Raw genomic sequence first — 20,301 nt, forward strand, 5'->3', positions numbered from 1 at the left:
GCAATGTCATCTTCCCCAGGTTGATCAGAGAGGAAATGTGACCATATAAGCTAATTCTTTATTGTAACAGAATCTTTGCACGTCTGATAGTACAAATCTCCTGCCATCCCTTTTACAGCCTAGTAAATTAGAGAGATTTTCTCCCCCTGTTCATTATGCAGCTGTGGGCTATTCCCTCTCTTATCTGATCTATCCCCAGGCAGCATCTCTTCCCCACTTCCTACATCTCCAAATATACATACCACTACATATACCACCTAGCTCTCTGGAGAAGGCTGTTATTTATTTATGTACTTTATATATCTACTGTATGTATGTATTTAAATTTATATGGCCTCCCATTTCATGGAAAGAAACTCTGGGCAGCATACAATTGTGTTGTTTTATATACAAAAAGAGCAATATTGCTGGGGAATGTGGAATAAAAGACAAGAAGAGGATGACCAATTGCAAGGTAGATGGACACAGCTACAATGGTAAAATTGGAACACCATTGGAAGACTTGAAGAACCAGATTAGGGAAAAGTTGTCTTGAGGAAAATCTATGTGGTCGCTAAGAATAAACACTGCATTGATGACACATAATCACTCTACCAATCTATCCTATTTTATTTTAGAGGTCTAATAAAATTTAAGTAGAAATGGTTCTTTTAAATCCGAGATCTCCAAACTTGGCAACTGTGAGACTTGTGGACTTCAACTCCCAGAATTCCCCAGCCAGTGTGGCTGGCTGAGGAATTCTGGAAGCTGAAGTCCACAAATTTTAAAGTTGCCAAGTTTGGAGACCTCTGTTTTACATACTGGTCATTAGACAAGAAGGCAAATTTAGACACTTTTCTAGGAAAAGAATTATGAGACTAATAAAAAACAGTAGATAAAATAATTTAAATAGATAATAGCTAATTATTATCTCTGTCAGATATAAACTAGAAATATCTAGGTTGTGATCTGCAGTTAGACTGTGTTTAAATATATTTTTAAAATATCTTTAAAAGGCTCTGTGTAATTAATGGTTTCCAGCAGCATAAGGTATGCAGACAGAATTACTAACCTTAACCTTAAACTTTAGAAGTGGGGATATTTGAAATATTGCCTAGATCCAGTGAATAGTACTGCTTGGCATTTGAAGTTGGACTTCTCAGTGTACAGGGGACGGAATCATTGAGCAGGAAGTGTTTGAGTTCTTTTTTCATCTGGATGCTTCCTGAATGGATTTTGCATGCTTTTCAGAGAAGTGGTGTTTATGATCTCATTATGATCTAATTGTACTCCATCCCTCATGTGTATGTTTGTGTGTGTGTTTGTGTGTTTGTGTGTGTGTGTGTGTGTTTTAAATTAGGTCATAACTTTATAAGCATTTGTTGGGAAACAAATCAGCAGATACACCATGTTTACTTACAACTTAAAATGATTCCCTGATTTTGCTACTAAAGCAACAGAGTAGTCAATTGTTAAAAATATTTTTAAAACAATTTAATAAGGCTCCATAATATCATCAGTAGAACTTTTCATGACTCTCTAAATTGTGATCTTTTAGTTACTACTGAAATAATAAGAAAATTAATTCCTTTGTTCTGATATTGAGGGACTTTAATACTTTGAAAATTTCAAAACCACAGTGCCACTCCCTGAATCATCCCTAAACTATTGGAATAAAATATTATATTTATGATTAATTCTTAACAGAACTGAAGACTTTAAAAAGAACTGGCAATGAAGATTCCAGATTTGTATAGTTTCATTCCAGTAATGCTTGTGAAATGACTTTGCACAAAGAGATTCCCCCTACCACAAGTCTAAAAGTACAGTAATGTTAAACATATAAATGCAAATTATATAATTCCGTAGTCAGGAGTCCTTGGTGCTCTCTGAGCTTGGTTGTTTTCTTGAAGAAATTTTATTACCCCAACCAGGTAACATCAGTCTGGGAGAACACCAAGGACCCCTCATTTCAATCCTCAGCTACATATATTTTCTTTTATTCTCCTGAAGTTATTCATGTGGCATGTATGTGTGCCAAGTGACAGCAGCATCAGGAAGAAGGAGTATGAGAAGTTGGAGAAATACCAGGGCCTGAACTCAAGGCAGCAAAAATACCCAATACTGAACTCAAGGCAGCAAAAATACCCAATAACCATCCTGTGAGGTGGGTTGGGCTGAAAGCATATGAGCTTTCATGCCTAAGACAGGACTAGAACTCACAATCTTTTGGCTTCTTGCCCAGCATCTTAACTGCTATACCAAACTGGCTGCCAAGCTCCAGACTAAGCTTCAACCTCTGCTCTTAAATGATGTTGTTATTGAGCTATGCTCCCAAGCCAAACACCAGACAGAAGTCAAGCCAAGATGGGATGCTTACTGTGACTTGTGATTAGGGATAGAAAATATGCTATCTGGGAATTTGTAGAAAAAAGTACTGTATCATCTCATTTGCATATTTCAAATGGGAGCAAAAGTAGCAGATATTAACGAGAATTTGAGGTCAGAGAGGAATCAAGTAATTTCAAACCTTATGAAAAATGTTGAGGCAGGGAGAGCAAAATTAAGTTTGGAAAGTGGATTGGATTTAAAAGAAAGTAATTTATGGAAGGGATTTTCAGCAGGGATCCATTAGCAACTGCTATAGTTGTTAATGGAATATATGTGGACTCAGTAATAGTATTAACCCAATATTTCCTCATAAAGAGTTGCTTCTTGGGGGTGAATATTTTTAGGTTGATTGATTGATAAATACATCCTGATACACAGCTATCCTGTGAAGTCTGTGACTACCTAGATCAGCTGTATATTCAGAATTGTATATTGGATATTTAACTATTTCTTACAATCTTGTGTTTCCCCCCCCCTCATCCTCTCTTTCTGTGTATGTTTGAATCAGTTTTGACCCTACAGTTTTCTTGACATATAAGTGACCTTGTTAGTATAATTTAACTGACTGTGTGTGCTGCCTCCCTATTCTGTATTACTCCATATCATATCATTTCTTTTTAATAAAAATACCATGAGTAGTTCGTCTTACAACACTACTGAAAAGTCACATATAGATCAAGATTTAAAAAACGCATTTCCCCTTGACCTTCTAGCTCTGAGTTTTGTGGTGTCAGATCAAACATTATGCCATGGTTGAGTAAAATATGAAAGTAACAAACCCTTATTGAAAGATTTAATCAACTGGATATTTTTAAACAAAATGACAGTGCTCTCTGCTTCCAACACACATGCATAAATTGAGCCCTTTACAGCTCTCTCAGATTTCCTTCATATTAACGTATTGGCAAATTTTGTAAAGGTAGCTTCAATTGCATGTACTGCATTTGCATTACTTGGCTACCATTTTAATAAGTGCTGTTTTAATAGCTGGAGCATCCCAATTGGGCATGAGGAACTAAGCCAGAAAATCTAATAAAGAGATATTAGGAGGTTACAGCTTTCTCAAAAGGCAGCGTCTCCAGTGGCAAAAGGATTGTTGCTCCTCTGCTGCCGTTGATCATTCAGAATGCTAAGCCAGCTACCCTAATTCCTCCAAAATTATGTGTTATAACGCAAGACTTTGGCTGAGTGCCTGGACTGGCGTTCTTCTGAAATGCCACTTCTTGCCGAAGCCATGGGGATGGTTGCAAAGGGCTTCTGGAATGCAAGCCAGCATTCCTGCATCACAGCCTCTGCCGAGGAAATCCAGAGGGTTATTGTGTCTGGCACGTGGCAGGCATTGGTGCACGGAATGCGGGCAAAGATGTGACTGAGGTCTTCATAATTTTTGAAATTGATTTCTCTTACTAAGCAGAGTACTCCACGTTCTTAACCAATCAATTTAGATTCCAAGATTATGAAGAGTTCCAGAGTATCAATTGCATGGAAAAATATCAGACAAAAAACTGCCAAATGTCCAACATCCTGTCCCTGGTTTTAAAACATGACTCCAAATGAGCAATTTAATTAGCTGGAACTTTGCCTTCTCCTTTTTTGTTTGCCAGCCTTGGATACAAATTAGCTTGTACAATATTTGCATTGTACATCTAACAGCCAATATGGATAAAAATGTAGTGCAACAAAAATGTAGAATTCAGTGCTGCAATATGAGTTGAAAGGCATCCTGGCAAGACAGAATAATTAAAAAGCGAATCTATATTAAAACGTCATAGTGACCCATTTGCTTTATGCTGAGCAAGAGAAGTCCAGAATAAAAAAAAGACCACAGGATGTAAGAGACAGGTCCAAGTACATTCCCAGAATTCCTTCTGAATGTGATTTAACACTGGAAATTAATATTTTGTTTCTTAGGAAATAAACTCAGAATGAAGTAGGTGTTTTAATGGCTTGCTGTCAGATCCAGTTTCTAAGTAAATTGTATAGATATATCTTTGTAAGTACCAGAAGTCAAATTTAACTTGATGATGTCTTACCTTTTTTTGAAAAAGTGTATATGATTTTCAACCTTTTTTTTTAAAAGCAAGCTGGCATTTATCAGCCAGATTAAGACAGTTTATTGAAATGTTTCTTTGCATGATAGTGGATCATAGTGTATATATACCATTCATGAACACGATGAATGATGTAAGTGCTGCAGGCACACCCTAATTTTTTAAAGTTATTCATTTAATTCCATTCCATATCCTAAGGAATGATTTTTCCTTCTCTAAAATCAGGGCTATGGATGTTGCCTCTAACAGGCAGCTAGGATCTATCAATGGGTTTATGTTCCCAGAAAATAATGAGCTTTATTTATAGCAGTATAAACAATGTGATTTATGTAGTCATTGGCCAGCAATAATCTAATACATTCTACATAGTCCACTTTCTTGCAAAGTAATACAATCTGACATTAGAAATGACAATATTCAAAGTCCTTACTGACATTATTTTTGAATAAAGAAACTTCTGTGGGGACTATATGTCAGGGCCATCTAGAGAGCTTGATTAACAAAAGCACCCAGCATAATTTGTTCTTTCCCCACAGCCGGTCCCTATTCTGTACTACAAGGGAGACTGGTGCTTTCATGACTGTTTTATGTGAACCAAATTAAGGTGCAGCTGCTGGTGATTTCCTTTCTCTTCCTACCTGCATTCCTACTCCCACCTACCTGACAGGAAAAAACCAATCTCTGTCTTTAAGGCCATCGTGGGGTAAAAGCAGAATCAATCTGACAGTGTGGACAATGAAATTGAAAGAAATCCTCTGTGCCACATTCCAGTTTTCAGAAGTGCCAGGCTGTTGGTATAAATCTATCAAAATGTGTATCTGTGTAGGGTTGTTGCAGCGAGGAATTGGCTCCTCCTCTCTGTACTCCCTACTTCCTCTTGTACTTTCCTATCCCATTTATTCCAGTGTATCTTGCAATGTTCACCAAGGCTGCAGTGCTAGGAATAACTGAATAGGTGATGTGGTGGTATATGGGAATGACCTTGGGAGACAGCAGGAAGACCCTTGCATAGGCAGTGATGGATAGCAGTCTTTATGGCAATTCCAGTATCAGTTCTTCTATTGGGTAGTAAAAAGAAATGTCTGGGAATCAGGGTGAAACTGAAGAGAGTTTAGTGGATGATTTCTCAGTGCTCCCCACTGCTTCTTTCCATACAGAGTCCCCTCTGTTTTAGCATGCTACAGCCATAATATATCTGGCAGATGATTAAATGATGGATTATTGCAGCAACTACTTGTTACCGATTAGCAGCACAGAGATCACTATGGAGAATGACAGCAGAAATATCACTGTCCATCACTGTTCCTGGGCATCCAACAGAGTTCCAATGAAAAGCTGTTCTCATGACTATGTTGTGGTTTCTTGGAATTTCTTGCATTGAAGTACAGCATGAATCAATAATGGTGATTAGCAATGCATCAGTGGCAGAATCAAGCTTTTTTTCCCAGCAAAGTTAACCATCTGTGCATTTTTTTGAGAGCAAAGTCTATCACTCTCATTGGTGCCTCTCACAAGAGCATTTAACATACATTAAGGAAGAGGCTTATTGGGAAGCCAGATATCAGTTCAGCAGTGCAAACCAAAAGCAGCCACAGAAGACAATCCAATGGAAAAGAGAAGAAGTATGTATGGTACAGCACTAAGCCACCATTAGGAACTGGGCAGATTTGTCTCCCTGATGGCATCATCACCATGGTTACTGCCAAAGTGTGACAAATTGTGCCTTCAGCAGGACCTGTGATAAGAGAAGGTAGAAAACACAAGTTCCACATTGGTCGATTAAATGGGAAGTTAGCTGTGATTTGGAAATGGGAGGAAACGTACATCAGGTACACATGTCCTTTATAACCTGCTGTAAAACCAGTGGAGTCAGGAAGATATGTGGATGTGTGCATGGTATAACAAGATGATCAATTCTACCATTTCAACTGGGATCTGTTAAAAAAAAGTCACAATAATTTAATTAGCTAATGTTTGGGTTATCAGTTCAATTATTTTGTTCATGGTCATACTGTAGCTGATAATACTGCTCTCATGTATCTTTTGAGCTCAGCAATAAATGATACCTTAGGCTGTGTGAGTCACCTGTTAGTCTTTAAAGGGCTCAAGAATTACCGATTTATTTTATTTTATTTATGTATGTATTTATTTAATTGCAGCAAGTTATTTATCTGGAAAAGCATGTCAGATATTTTTTAAGGATTTGAAATGTGTTTGGAGAATTAGACTTTATTTAGGAAACAGATGTAAGGGACCTCAAATTTTATTTCTGAAATTATAAATCACTCTGTTTTTCTCCAGCTCTTATTATTTCTTCAGACACATGCTCACTCAACCATGAAATAGCAAATAAAATAGCTACATATTTAAAGCTTGACATCAGTTGCTTACTTGATGAGAGCCTTATCAGAAACAAAAAAAATAAAATTATTAATCCAAAGTAAATGATTGAACTTTCCCAACTAAATCCCATCTATGTAATGTGCCACTTTCCCCAACCTGGTGTTATCCAGACGTATTGGGATTATGCAGTACTGTGCTGTCCAGACAGTATATAGTTAATTGGGAATTGGGATAGTTAATTGGGAATTGGGCGCTGTCCCCTTAAGGGAATGCCTCATGGTAAATGTAGTTGATGCATCATGGGAAATGTAGTTCATGTCATGTGGTCACATCTGTAATCCTGATTGGTCACTGAATTGACCCTTGGTTGGGTTGGGAGAGTTTCCTTTACTGTTGCTTGGACCCCAGCACCGTGCTGGTGTCTCACCTTTTGCTCCATTGTTATGGGATGAAGATCACTATAATTTCACACTATGAAGTCAGCTATGCAAAGATTTGAACATTAGATGAATCTCGACATAACTGTGAGTTAGTTATACCTTGAGAATGCCTTGTGATCCAATAAAGAAACTTTGTATGGAAGCCTTTGTAGAGTTTGTCTGCCTGTCTTTATATTCAGCCAGTAATTACAAGTACTATCAGATTTTTGAAGTAGGCCAATCAAGAACAGATACCACGGGGATTCCAGGAATGCTACTTTATTGTTGCAATGTATGATAATTATGAAAGCTTCTTCAAATTTCTCTCTTTTATAGTAAACAAAACCAAGCCAAGGTATTCTAAGTTTCTTCTCCAATCTCTGGATTGTGAAAACTTTTCTAAGTCCCTCCTTAATGTTTCTTTAATACCTTTTCCACAAGTTTGACAACCCTGCTCTTAGTTAAAGTAATCCAAATTTGCTTGGGTTTAAGTGTGAACTTGCCAAAAAAAAGTGCTGCCAAGAAGTCAACTATTTAAAACAGCTGCATTTCTTTTTCAGGCTGATTGAATAGCAAATATGTATAGCTAAGGATCTCATACGTGTGCATATTATACAAAGTTTAATACCATAGACAAATTGTATTAATAGGTTTTAATAAAACATTGTTCATTGTCATAATCCATACACAATCTGCCAACTGCAAAGAATTCTGCAAATTAACATTTACATCAAGTCTTCAGTGAATAATAGTGCACATTTCTCTTTTAGCAATATTTTTCCATTTCACTTTTGAACTAAGGAAAATTTTAAGAAAAAAATTAAAGCTAGTTCATTATGTTTTAAACATTTAGATGACCTTCAATGTTTTTTGTTGATCTCCTTTAAAAGTCAATATAAAATTATGTTTGTGATTCTTTCCACTTTTGCCTACAATTGCTGATTTGCTTACCCAATGATAATGTGGTCCTCAGACTAAAATAAATATTACATTAAGTAGTAATCAAGATCCATTGAAATATTGAGCCTACATCTCCACTATCTGTTTCTGGCTTCTATTGTTTTGTCAGATATTAATGTATATAAGAACAGGTACAAAATTATGATTTCACTGTAAATTTGATAGCATTATCTAACTATATATCTAACTGTAGCAAGAATACTGAATATTGCTTGCTACAGATATCTGAGATCAAGCCAAAAAGTTACCAATGAAGAGAGTCCCATAGGTGGTTTTTCAAAAAGCAAGTAGATTTTGTTTTTCCTTGAAGATGTTTCACTTCTCATCCAAGAAGTTTCTTCAGTTCTGACTGAACGGTGGAGGATGGAAGGATTTATATTCCTTGCAGTGATCTGATTGTTAGCACTCTCTCTGAGAGTCGTTGAGGCCACTTGGTGATTCTTCTCTGTGCCCTCATGGTCACCTGAATAGTGCAAATGTGTGTGGAACCTTTGTGGAACTGCTGAAAGGACTGTGTTGTAACCAGGATATAGGTGGTGTCAATCCCTCCCCCTCTGTTGTGAGAGGGCTGTTCAATCTTAATGTAGTTGGCCTCTTTGACCTTCTTTCAAATCAGTAGGTTCTCTATCCCCAGAATGTGGACTTTGCTGTCATCAAAAGAGTGGTCTTTGTCTTTCAGATACAGATGCATGCTGAATCTTGTCCTGATGCACTTGTTCTCCCATGTTGTGCCATGCATTTGTGACATGGTTGTTTTATTTCTCCAATGTACAGATCTATAAATATCTCACTGCATTGTACTGCATATATCACATTGGTCTGTTTGTGTCTGAGTGTTTTATCCTTGGGGGTGAAAGGAGTGATTTTTGCAAGAAACTACTTATTTCAGAAATGTTATAATTGCCTGCCTTGAAACATCTTGTACAGAGAAATTGATCTTAGACCTCCATTGGCTTTGAGGTAATAGAAAATTAATTTTTACATAGTCATACCTGTTTAATTGAATGTCCTAATATTTTGGGGGAGAGGCTATTCTGTTTTTATGCTTCATTTTGCTCCTTTCTTCCTGATTGCTCCCCTCAAGATATTTATATACAGATTTAGTTAATCATAGTTTACAATATTAAATTGTTTTCTGTTTGGGTGTGTGATGTCATATGCCCGTTTAAAATATAAATTGTATTAAAAGTTTTAAACAAAACCTAAAAACTAACCCAAAATAATAGAGAGAGAAAGAAAACAAAGTAAGAAACGATCAAAACAAAAAGAAAGAAGCTTCAGATTTCCTTTGAGCAAGTATAAATATGATTAAAAATTACTTCTTACTTTATGACTATACAAAAACTCACTTTTTTCTATCATCCACTTTTTCCTTCATTAAAGCAACAAATTATAAATACATTAGTTTCTGTTTCATGCAAAAAGTTTATAAGAAGTTTTCAGTGAATCATAAATTTAGATATTGTTCTTTCTCTAATCAAAGAAGTCTGTTTAGCCATCTCTGCAAGCTCCATCATCTTCACCAACTGGTCCAAAACTTTTGAGCATGTAGCAATGTCATTGCAGTTGTCATATGTAGTTCCATGGTTTCTTTCCTAGCTGTCTATCCATTAGTCCCAAAATAAAAGCCTCTGGTTTCAATTGTTCTTTAAAATCTTTAAAATCTTCTGAATTGTTGTATTTATTTGTGTACAAACATTTTTGGTGTCTTACTTTCTAAAATTTCTATTCTATCCTTGATTTGTTTTACCTCTTCATATAAACTTAGAATTAAAATAACTTTATTGTCACTTTGAATGTAATCGGCATACATAAAAATGAAATTTTGTTGCATACAGCTCTCAAAGGGTCTCCACCTCTAATATACACTACATAAACATGATAAAATAAATAAATACAAAATTGTGCATATACTCACATATATTATATGACACAGAGAAACAACACAGTTTCGTTTGGATGTATACATGTACATGGCGAGAGAAACAAATCTTGCAAGTTTACCAGACGGATGGCATAGGGAATCAGCCAATCTTTGATCTCAAAATGCTAAGTATTTTTAGATCCCATTATGTTTGGATGAAAGATCACCAAGAAATATTGAAGGGAGGGAGGGAGGGAGAAAAAGAAGGAAGGAAGGAAGGAAGGATCCTTGAAATTAATGGAAATTACGTTAACATTATTTATGGAGATATTTTTGGCAACACAGCCATGAATTCATTAGAAATTGAATTCAGCTCAAAATAATTTTTCCCAAGCTGTAACAAAGTTATTCTCGCTAGAGGAAATTGATAAATATGGTCTACTATGTCAAATAAAGCAAAAAGCCTGAAAAATTGCAGATAAAGGAGGGAGACTCTTGCTGAAATGCAGGTTGAGAATGGAATGTGGAGAACAAAGGAAGTAATAGAACACAGATCACAAATGGAGAAAATAAATACAAAGAGACTACTATGAACCATTAATAGGATTAAGCAGACATAAGAGTTGTTTTCTTCAGATCGGGTTTCTGATACTAGGCAGGACCTGAACAAATTCTTGGAACAGTTCAAGGAGAAAGGAAATGGTCTTGGCTTTTGACAGTTCTTGAACTGAGCAAAATAAAATATTTACTCTGCAATTCCAGAGTGCTTCCAGGTTGGACTTGGCAATCATCCTTGCTTCAGTTATAAGAGATTCGGAAATTGTGATTTTCCACTTGGAAAACTTCAAAACTGTTGTCCTGTAAAAACAAAATATGTAAAAATACAAGACACACATTAAAATGAATAAACATTCTAAAGACCATATGTCCATACAGTAATGACCACAATACGGTAGCTTACAAATCCTGGATCATTGGCATTCAATAGCTCCTTCCTGTATAAACAGTGAACAATTTTTAAAAGAGCAGACAATGTATCAATTTTCTTGGCCCAAAAATGGTTAGGGTTTTATATGCATACAAAGAATATTGAAACACTTTTTTTTACCTAATTGTTAGCCAATGCAGTTTCTTCAGCACAGGTGTCATATGCCCTTGGCCAAATACCCCACACCTGAATCACTGAACATCACACCACATCAACTGAAATGCCCAGACCAGAAACAAGGAAAAACTCAAAGGTAATCCAAATGTGAGTTTAACAATGAATATATAGCAGTAGCTAGATTATCCAGAATAGGATATACTGGAATATGAGATTCCTCATCTGAGAAATTAGTTCTAGACAACACTAACAACTATGAAGATTATAGGAGCATCCAAAGATTTTATATCTCTTTCTTATGGAGGAATGCAACCCTATTTAGAGTAGGTTTCCCAATTCTCATACCCAGAAACTGTCTATCTTGAAAGTCTAGTCTGGATATAGATTCAGTTTATTGGCTCTCATCGAGTTTGTGATTGTAACTTGACACAGTTCAGGACATGTATAGCCTTTCCTATTTCGGATATAAGGAGAAGTGGAGCTGAATTTTATCAGCATATTCAGGGCATCTTATCCCCAAACTCTTTACAGCCGTGTCCAGTGACTTCATATTGATGTTTAAGAACACTATTGATAACATATTTGTCGGCAATGTTGTAAATGATTCATCACTAGAATGAAACAGATTTTAAAATTTGAATTTTAATTTATTTGCAATATTTACGATATTTTTTACTAAACTTTATCAAACCATATAGTCCCTTTGTCAAAGTTTACTGAACTAACTTTATATATTCTAACTTGCTTAGATATTTTATATAGTACTTCTTTCAAAAAAGATTATCTCTTTCCTCTTTGGAAGAATAGTTTTGTGGGAAATAATTTAGTACGTTAAGAAACCTAGTTGATGTTTTAAAAACCAAAGAGGAAGTACAAACAATAAACCCAGACAATGACCGGTATATATTTTTTATTCTGCATTTACAAAAAAGTCTTATTAAAGCTATGAAGAATTTTGTGAGAAGGAACAAAGAAGAAATGAAAAGAAATCAAACTGTACAACATTATATGAATGTCTAAAGATTAAGATTTAGAATTAAACAGAAGGAATATAAACTATCTGATCAAAATTAAAATAAGATGTTTTTACTGGTACCATTTAATGGACTTTCTGCTGGCATTAGGACTGAAAAGGTGCTTTATGGAGAAGAGATGGAAGATGGGATAAAGAGATCATTGGTTGATGACTTAGAAGGGGTGAAGAATTATAAAATTGTTTTTACTTGTGATGAAATTGGAAATAGTTTTATAAATTTATTTTCTTTTTCTTTCTATTTTCTACTTTTTTCTTCTACTTTGCACTTCTCATTCTTTGTTTTTATTCTTTCTTTTAGTTTGTATTTGATTTTACTATTGCAATTAAAATCATTAATGAAATTCTCTCTATATAAATAGAAGACACTTGCCATCTGTGTGGGTGAAAATTTTTATATATATAATTTTCACCCATGGATGGTAAGTGTCTTCTTCATTTTTGAATGCACTACCAAAGACCCGGGAGTCTGAGGGTTCTTATTTGTATGTCTACCATGTGGCCTGCTGGTACTACCATCCCATTAGACTTAACTACCTTCCCTCTCTTGGCTACTATTAGGCCATGCTTCTCCAGTTTGAATGACATCCCAATGTCCTCTTGGAATTGTGTCAAGTGGATCAACGAGTCAATGTCTCATTCACTATTAGCATACAGTTTGATGTCATCCATGTAGAGGAGGTGGTTAATGGTAGTTCTGCTCTTGAACTTGTATCCATATCCAGTGCTTGTGATTATCTGGCCGAGGAAGTTCAAACCTATGCAAAACAGCAGCGGGGGCAGTGCATCACCTTGGTATATGTCACACTTGATAGCTGCTTCTATAAACTGTCCTGAGTTGACTTCCAGTGTTGTCTTCCACACTCCAGTTGAGTTTTTGAGAAAGATCTTTAGTATCCTTATTAACATTGTAAAGCACCAGGCATTCTCAAATCCACATATGTGGCATTGAGTCTTAGTGCCTAATGGAGATTCTCAATCATCCAAGTCATAGTTGTCCCAAAGGTACTTTACCAAAAGGCAACTGGACTTCCTTGGTTTTTTTTTTCCCTTTGAAGATGCTTCATTTCTCATCCAAGTTTGCCTTTTGGAAAAGCACCTTTGGGACATTGTGTCATAGGTTTTCTTGTAGTCAATCCAGGCTGCACTCAGACTGATCTGTGTAGAACTTGAATTTTGGGTGTCTTGAAGTTATGGAACCTGCAGCATACACATCCTGGTCACAGGCTCAAAATTCAAATATTTGGCACACCGCCCACACTTATGACTGCAGGGAAGTTTTAAATCCTCCCACCCACCCTATCTTCCCCCATCTATGACCTTTGATCCAGGGGCGGGCAGCTGGGAGTTCATAGGGGTTTAGGAAAACCCCTAGCTAAATTCTGTGCATTTTGGAAAACCCCCAAATCCCACTCCTGACCGGCCCAACCCCCCCCACCCAACCCCTCCCAGGAGTCCCCACGTGGCCCATTTTGGATGCAGGTAAGTGCAGGGCATGCAGGGTGGATCGGGGAGGGTGAACAATGGGAGGCCTTCCAGGGGCCTCCCGGAAGTTCAGGAAGGCCGGAAATGGACCCGTTTCTGGCTTCCAGAGAGCCTCCGGAGCCTGGGAAGGGCAACCCCCCCCTGGAGGCTGACTAGACCACACCCACCACCATGGCCACGCCTACCCAGCAACCGGGCAGAGAACCCTTTGCTAATTTTTTTGAAGCCAACCCCTGCTTTGATCCTCCACAGCCCCTGCTGCCCTATTTGACCTTCATCTTCTTGCTCCTATTGTTGACCAAACAAATCCAGTCTGGCTCTTTCTGCAGCAGCTGCTGACCTTGTGAGGATCTCCTCCCAAGATTGTGCACAGTGATGTACTCTTGAGACCTGGGGATGATGGCCTCACACGACCAGCAGCTGCCTCATGAAGGGCCAAGGCAGGCATGCCTTGTCAGCAGCAGGAGGAAGAAGATAGTGAATGTCTGCTGGGGTGGTGGAGTGCTGGGGGTAGAGGCCTTAGAGTGCAGAGTGGTGAGGTTGCCTGCAGCTGGAACTGGGCTGGCGTGGCTGAGGTTTCCCAAGGGGACTGCAGCTTTGCAACATGCACTTGGGATTCCTAGGGCAGCAGCAACTTTTCTTGCATTGCTGGGGTGAGCTGCAAATGCAGCTTCACCCCATGCTATGTGGCTATTGAAGTCTCTAGGAGAAGCTGCAGCTTTGTGCTGTGTTGTGGCTCAGGGACTTCTTGCAGCCCCAGAACTGGGGCACACTAAGAAGCCCCTGAAGCCACAGCATGGCAAACAGCCCCAGAGCCATGCAGTTCTACGGCTGTTTTCACGTTACAAGGCAGGATGCAAGGCAGCCAAAAGGGCAGATATGGAAGGAATAGGCAGTTAGGGGAAGTAGAAGGGGAGGCGGTCCTTTGCCATGGAAGAACCAAGGCTCAGAGCTGGGAGGAGCCAAGCTCAGAATACTTGGCTAACATCCAGTGGAATTTGGTCAACAACAGCAACCAGGGGTGCAGGGATAGGCTAAGCAATGTGATCATATGACATCGCACTTGATGATTTGCATCACTCAGCAATGGAATTTTCTGGTCCAATTACTATCGTAACTTGAGGACTAACTGAAACTTACATTGACTGCAAGGTGGCCCAGAGACATACTTAATTCCTTGGTGAATTAACACAGTATGTGTATATAATTATGAAACTGCTATTATTTCTTTTTTTTCCCCCTCATGCAATCACCATTGAAACACACAGTCAAACAATTTTGCTTTAAAGGAACAGTATTGGTGTTTCAGTGAAGCACATTTGTTTTATGCTTGTAAATTTAATTCATTGTCTAGTATAGTTCTTGAACACATCTGTTCTTGTCATAGGCAAATTAATAAATCCAAAGCTATAGTATTGAATGAAAGCACTCTTGGTTGATTTTCTATAGATGAAGTATATGTGTCTATGAAGAATTAGTATTTAATTCCTTTCAAATGTGTAGATTGTTTGGTTTACTGCAAAGCAAGAATACAAATATATTCCACTGTTAATGTGATCGAAGATTTGTAGCTTGATTCTGCTGACAGTTTCCTCTGATAGGAGCAGCAGACGTAGGAGAAGAAAGCCCTTTTTCATGGGCAGTGCCCTTCTCAAACAATGACTTTTTGAAAAGATTTTTAATTTAATTTTTCTTTCACAACAACCATGGTTGTATGAATTTGGTATCTGAAAAGCAGGCATGGGAAGATTAATGATCCATTTCACTAAGGAATGACAGCCTAGTAGATGCTAGGTTGGCTGTTGCCCGGATCCAGACTGGAGATAGCCCAGGGCTTTTGTTAAAACATGTTCTAATACATTCTTCTAATAATTTGCCTGAAATGGATATGGTGGATTTGTTCTACAGGATAGAAGTGCAGAGAGTTCTAAGCTGGCCAATGGGGAAAAAATACTATTCTTTGACTTCCAAATTAGCAAACATTCCAAATCCTGTATGGATAATAGTAACAAACAGTGAGAAATTGAGTTAATACTAGGGCATCTGTGTAAGTGAATGCTTATACCAGGCTAGCTGCATTGTTCTTTAACTCTACTAATGCTGGAACAGATGGGAAGCGAAGACCACTTCACGCATTAGCTGGCGCAGATAAAGAGCAAAGCAGAGAAGGGCCCTTGTGGGTGATTAGAGGTTAACAGGAATAGAAACTAGCAGACTGACTCTTGATTTGCAGGAGGTGTTCTGGGAAAGGAACAGATGGCAAGAAGAACATCCCTGCAGCTTATTCAGCTGCTCGGAGAACTTTATGGCGACCTCTAATATAAACAAGCCAATTTGGAATCTTTCATTTCAAGGCAACTCTGTGCTGTTTCATTCCATTGCGAACATGGCTGTTCACCTAAACATGTGGGTGTTTCCTGCTCCTCTCAATCTGTTTTGTGTGTTGCTTTCTTTAAATGCAGTGTTTCGTTTTAAAATGTTATGCGAGGCAGGTTGGAAAGTCCGTTTTTTGTTTTTTTTTAAAAAGTAGCTTTGTAATCAGATTCTTATTTTTCTTTGTTGAATTTTTCTATCTGGGTGAATTATTTATTGTTTCCTTTTTCAGTAGAGCAGAATCCTGACTTGGACATTGGTGCCAAATAAATGTGGAGCAGGAGGGAGGAATAAGAAAGACAATTGCGAAGTTAATGAAATACCTCCATATTGTGCTGCATCAGCATTAATCCCAAATAAAAGCAGTCTCCTCTTGCTGAAGGGAGGACAAACAGAAAAAAAAAGTCTTTTCTGCTCCTGTTCCTCCCTGTACATTGTCCAAAGGTCCAGTTGCCTTGAAAAAAATATAGCTTTCTGAGGGCAAATGCCTACACAGAAATGAGCTTACTCTTCTTTGTTGTAGATTGTTGTGAAATTGAACTTATACCTGTGTTTGAGAAATGATAATATTTACTTCTCTCTATCTCCCCCACCCCCGTGCCTTTCTCTTTTGAGGAGAAGTGAAAGAGGATATGTTATATTGGAAAGATTAACATTTCTTTCCCCCTTTGTCTGTAGCAACATCTGCCCAGGGAATCTCTGAATTAGAAGAGCTGCAAGAAAAGCAGGTTTAATTGCATGCATCTTCCACCCAGCCTTTCTTGCACTTGTAACACAAAAGACGGTTACTGAGCTGCTTTCAGTGAGTTGGGGAGGGCAGGGCTGTGAGAAGAACCCTCCACGGTTCTCAGAGGCAAGCAAATCACTTTGCAGGATCATTGTCATGTGGAAATGAGTTCATGAGCCCATCTTCTTTCCAACTGCAAGGTCAGGGATAGAGCAATTGTCAGTTTCAGTTGGCTGGAGCCATTAATCTGTTCACTAGAATTTTGCTTATTCAGTTCTTCACTGTGCCAACATAGAATTATAACCATGCCCACAAATGAGCATATGAGGGTATGCTTTTACATGACATGGATTGGCTTAAAGTAATTCATAGAAATTTGGAGCTGATTAACTTTGGGAATGAAATGTGATCACTAGACAATGAATGGAATGCAGTAATTAGTAGGTCTTTTTACTTGGAAAAAATATAAAGGTTTCTTTCTCCTATTCTATCAGCCCATAAAAATATTTGTACATTGAAAAAAAATTACACATTTTCTTTCCTATTTTTCAGATCAGGAAAATATAAAATTATTTTGGATCATAATAATCTTACCTTGGTGACTTTTTTGTTTTACAGAATCTGCACACATCTCTCTAGTATTGTTAGTTCCCTCACTGCCCTCATTTGTTCATTTCTCTTACATCAACTTGGTTATCTGAAAGATAAAACATTGAACATTATTTTATTCACAGGCAAATCACTCTCTAAAAGGTCCTGGAAGTTGTAGGATTGAAATTTGATTTGGCCTGGAAGGATAATGCATTTAAGGAGAGGAAAAAGGTTGCTCATGATTCAAATTGAAGAAAAGACTGATACAATTAAGTTGGTTCTGGATGAGTGTGCAATTTTAGCCAATTCAATGTTATGTTTCTTTGGTCTTGATAAGGGCTATAATCAGACAGCAGATTGTTATACAGCAGACACACACTTGAAATTGGGTTTGCCCAATTAGATGTTGGTGTTTCAGAGCTGGAAACCGAACATGCTCAGTAAGATAATATGCTGTCTCAGCATGATGAAGAGAGTCAGAAAGCCTGCTTTGTTTCTGAGCAGGTGCAGCTTGCTGGTCACATACAAGAAAACTCATATGGATTGCCTTTTCCATTCTGTAAAGTGAAAATGGCAAATTATAGTTTACAGTTCATAAAAGACTTACAAGAGTTTTAATTCATACAGAGCCATGTTTGTATGCATGTGCTGGCAACGTTTCATGTTAATTTTGTCCATATCCATGGTAGGCTCTTTGTATCACCCAGTAACATTCTTCCCTAATTTTCTGCTTATACTGTAGAAAGAGACAATGGTTTGTAGGTTTGAAATAGGAAAGGGACGCTTTGTAACAAATTCAAACACCCATTTAAGGATGGAACCATGATTAAGATTATTATAATAAATTCATAATTGTTACTAAGGAATAGTCTTTTGCCATAGAATGTTTGGAAAAGGAGAGCTGGTTCGCTTAATCTGAACAGAAAATATAAATGAGGTAATTATGATATATATTTTCTGGTACAGCCTGGGAAAAACTTTAATGTTTGCTTCTGCTAATTCTGTAAGACTGATTCCCTATTGCTTCCTTGAAGTTTGGGGAGTGGAAAAGATCACATAGAAAGAAGGAGCAGGAATAAGCTGCTTGCAGACCTCTTAAAAACTTTTTATGAGATGATTTGAGGAAGAGGGAATGAAGAAATGTCCCCCCTTTGCATATTTGTTCTTTGAAGCTGATACTTCTAAACAGCAGGCTTTGGGGGAAATCCCTCATTTATGTGAAGCCCTGTAAGCAAAATTTTGTGGTTTGGCAAGCATTGAAAGAAAACCAGACATTTACTGGGAGCTTGGGGATCTTTAAATAAAACGTATGGTGTTATTAATCATGATTCTTCGGAGAGCTAACTTTTTAAAAGATTAGAATATAAGAGGATAAAACAGACCAAAGACCTTTCTGGTCCAAGATTCCACAGTAGCCTGTCAGAAGTCAATGGGAAGCTGGATATTAAGAAAATATTGTTTTATTGTGAATGAAGGTGAATATATTGTCCCAGGATAATGTTGCAGGATCCAATTTGGGTCGGTCACTGGAACCAGGGGTTTTGTCTTCTAAGCTTTCATCATGTAGGACAGACGGGAAGGAAGCTAACCACCAGATTGCAAGAACACGAGTGTTCAGACGAGGAGACCCAAGCTCATTGGCAGCCTCACACTGCAATCAATAAGGACACACATTCAACTTTGCAGCTACTAAGATTGTTGGATGAGCAGGCACAAAAACAGCCAGGAAAGTGATTGAAACCTGGGAAACAGTCCCGTCATCCGTCAACAGGAGTGCTGATTTACCACCAGCCTATCAAGTAGTTAGAAGGCGAGGGCTGGCTAGCATAAGCAAATGACAGCTAATGACTTAAAAGCCAGCCATCCACACACCCCAATCAACATCTAAAAAGCCACTCACAACAGGCACTATAAATACCACACACAGAGCAGCACACACTCTGCTAGAGAGAAGTTCTCTGAAGATGGGCTCTAGCATAAGTCCAGAAGCTCAGAAGACAAAACCTCTGGTCTGAGTGGCCGACCAAGACTGGATCCTGCATATTAACCTTTGTTGTTGTTCCACAGGAGTTGATATGGTGTATCGATTTCATGAACAATATTCTCCATTTCCCTTAAAATAGTTTAAGTTGATTATTATCTTTATATCCTCTAAGTGAATACCATACAGATGAATTTATTGTTAGACTTACATCCCTCCCTTTTATGCAAGAATTCAAGGCCCCGTACCTAGTAGTCCACCCATTTTTTCCTACAAAGTCAATCCTGTGAAGTGAGTTTGGTTGAGAAGTTGGACCCAAAGTCATCCTGTGGTGAGTTTCTGTAGCTGAGAATGGACTAGGCAGACCTTGAACCTTAATTATTAAATAGGTTGTGTGACCTGAATCTATCATTCAGACTCACTAGATGATTCTGAGTTCTAATAAAATAGAAAAGAAAGAAAAACATTTCTCTACTAATTTTCTTCATCCTCTGCATAATTTTATGTAGCCCTGTCATAATTCTGTTTTTCCTAATCTTGTTCAGCACTGCAGCATACTTTTTTCACACAGTAAGCAGTAACACAACGAATACATTGTATTATTTAGTGGCTGCATTCTAACCTTGGATATTTCTCTTTTTCTTAATATGCAAAATATTTTGAATTCCGTCTGGTTCAAATAGAAGTCAGTTGTCTCAAGGTTTAAACAATGTCAAGGTTTAAACAATTCTTTCATCTTAAAGCTTAAAGAAATATTTTTGCCCTCAAAATGGGTTTTAATTATTTGTAAAGTTTTAAACTCAGAACCGCTTTGTTTCGCATTCTGTGGCTGAAATGCAGAAAAAAGGCAGAAATGTTCCATTTCAAGCACCAAACAACTGATTAACTTGAAAAGACATTTCAAATTGGAAATGGTTAAATATAAAAAATATTTTTTTTCAGATTCTTAATATATTTGTAATTTTATTATATTACACAAATAATAAAATGTGAGGGCTT

The 20,301-nt window shown here is 37.5% G+C and overlaps 1 protein-coding gene across 2 annotated transcripts in view; it reads left to right on the top strand.

Moving 5' to 3' along the window:
* Positions 1–20,301, top strand: part of ZSWIM5 (zinc finger SWIM-type containing 5) — a 144,630-nt gene that overhangs the window by 77,301 nt on the left and 47,028 nt on the right. Inside the window, exon 1 of one of the 2 annotated variants that reach the window (XM_087960179.1) lies at positions 15,934–16,036. The exons of the other annotated variant lie outside the window; for it this stretch is intronic. The gene's annotated coding sequence lies outside the window, so the exon portion shown is untranslated. Of the gene's footprint in view, positions 1–15,933; positions 16,037–20,301 lie in introns of those variants that run through there. 2 annotated transcript variants of the gene reach the window in all.

This window comes from Notechis scutatus, chromosome 3 (assembly GCF_049901735.1).
Source record: "Notechis scutatus isolate UNSWTSFEM ecotype Mainland chromosome 3, rNotScu1.2, whole genome shotgun sequence".
Classification (NCBI taxonomy): Eukaryota; Metazoa; Chordata; class Lepidosauria; order Squamata; family Elapidae; genus Notechis; species Notechis scutatus.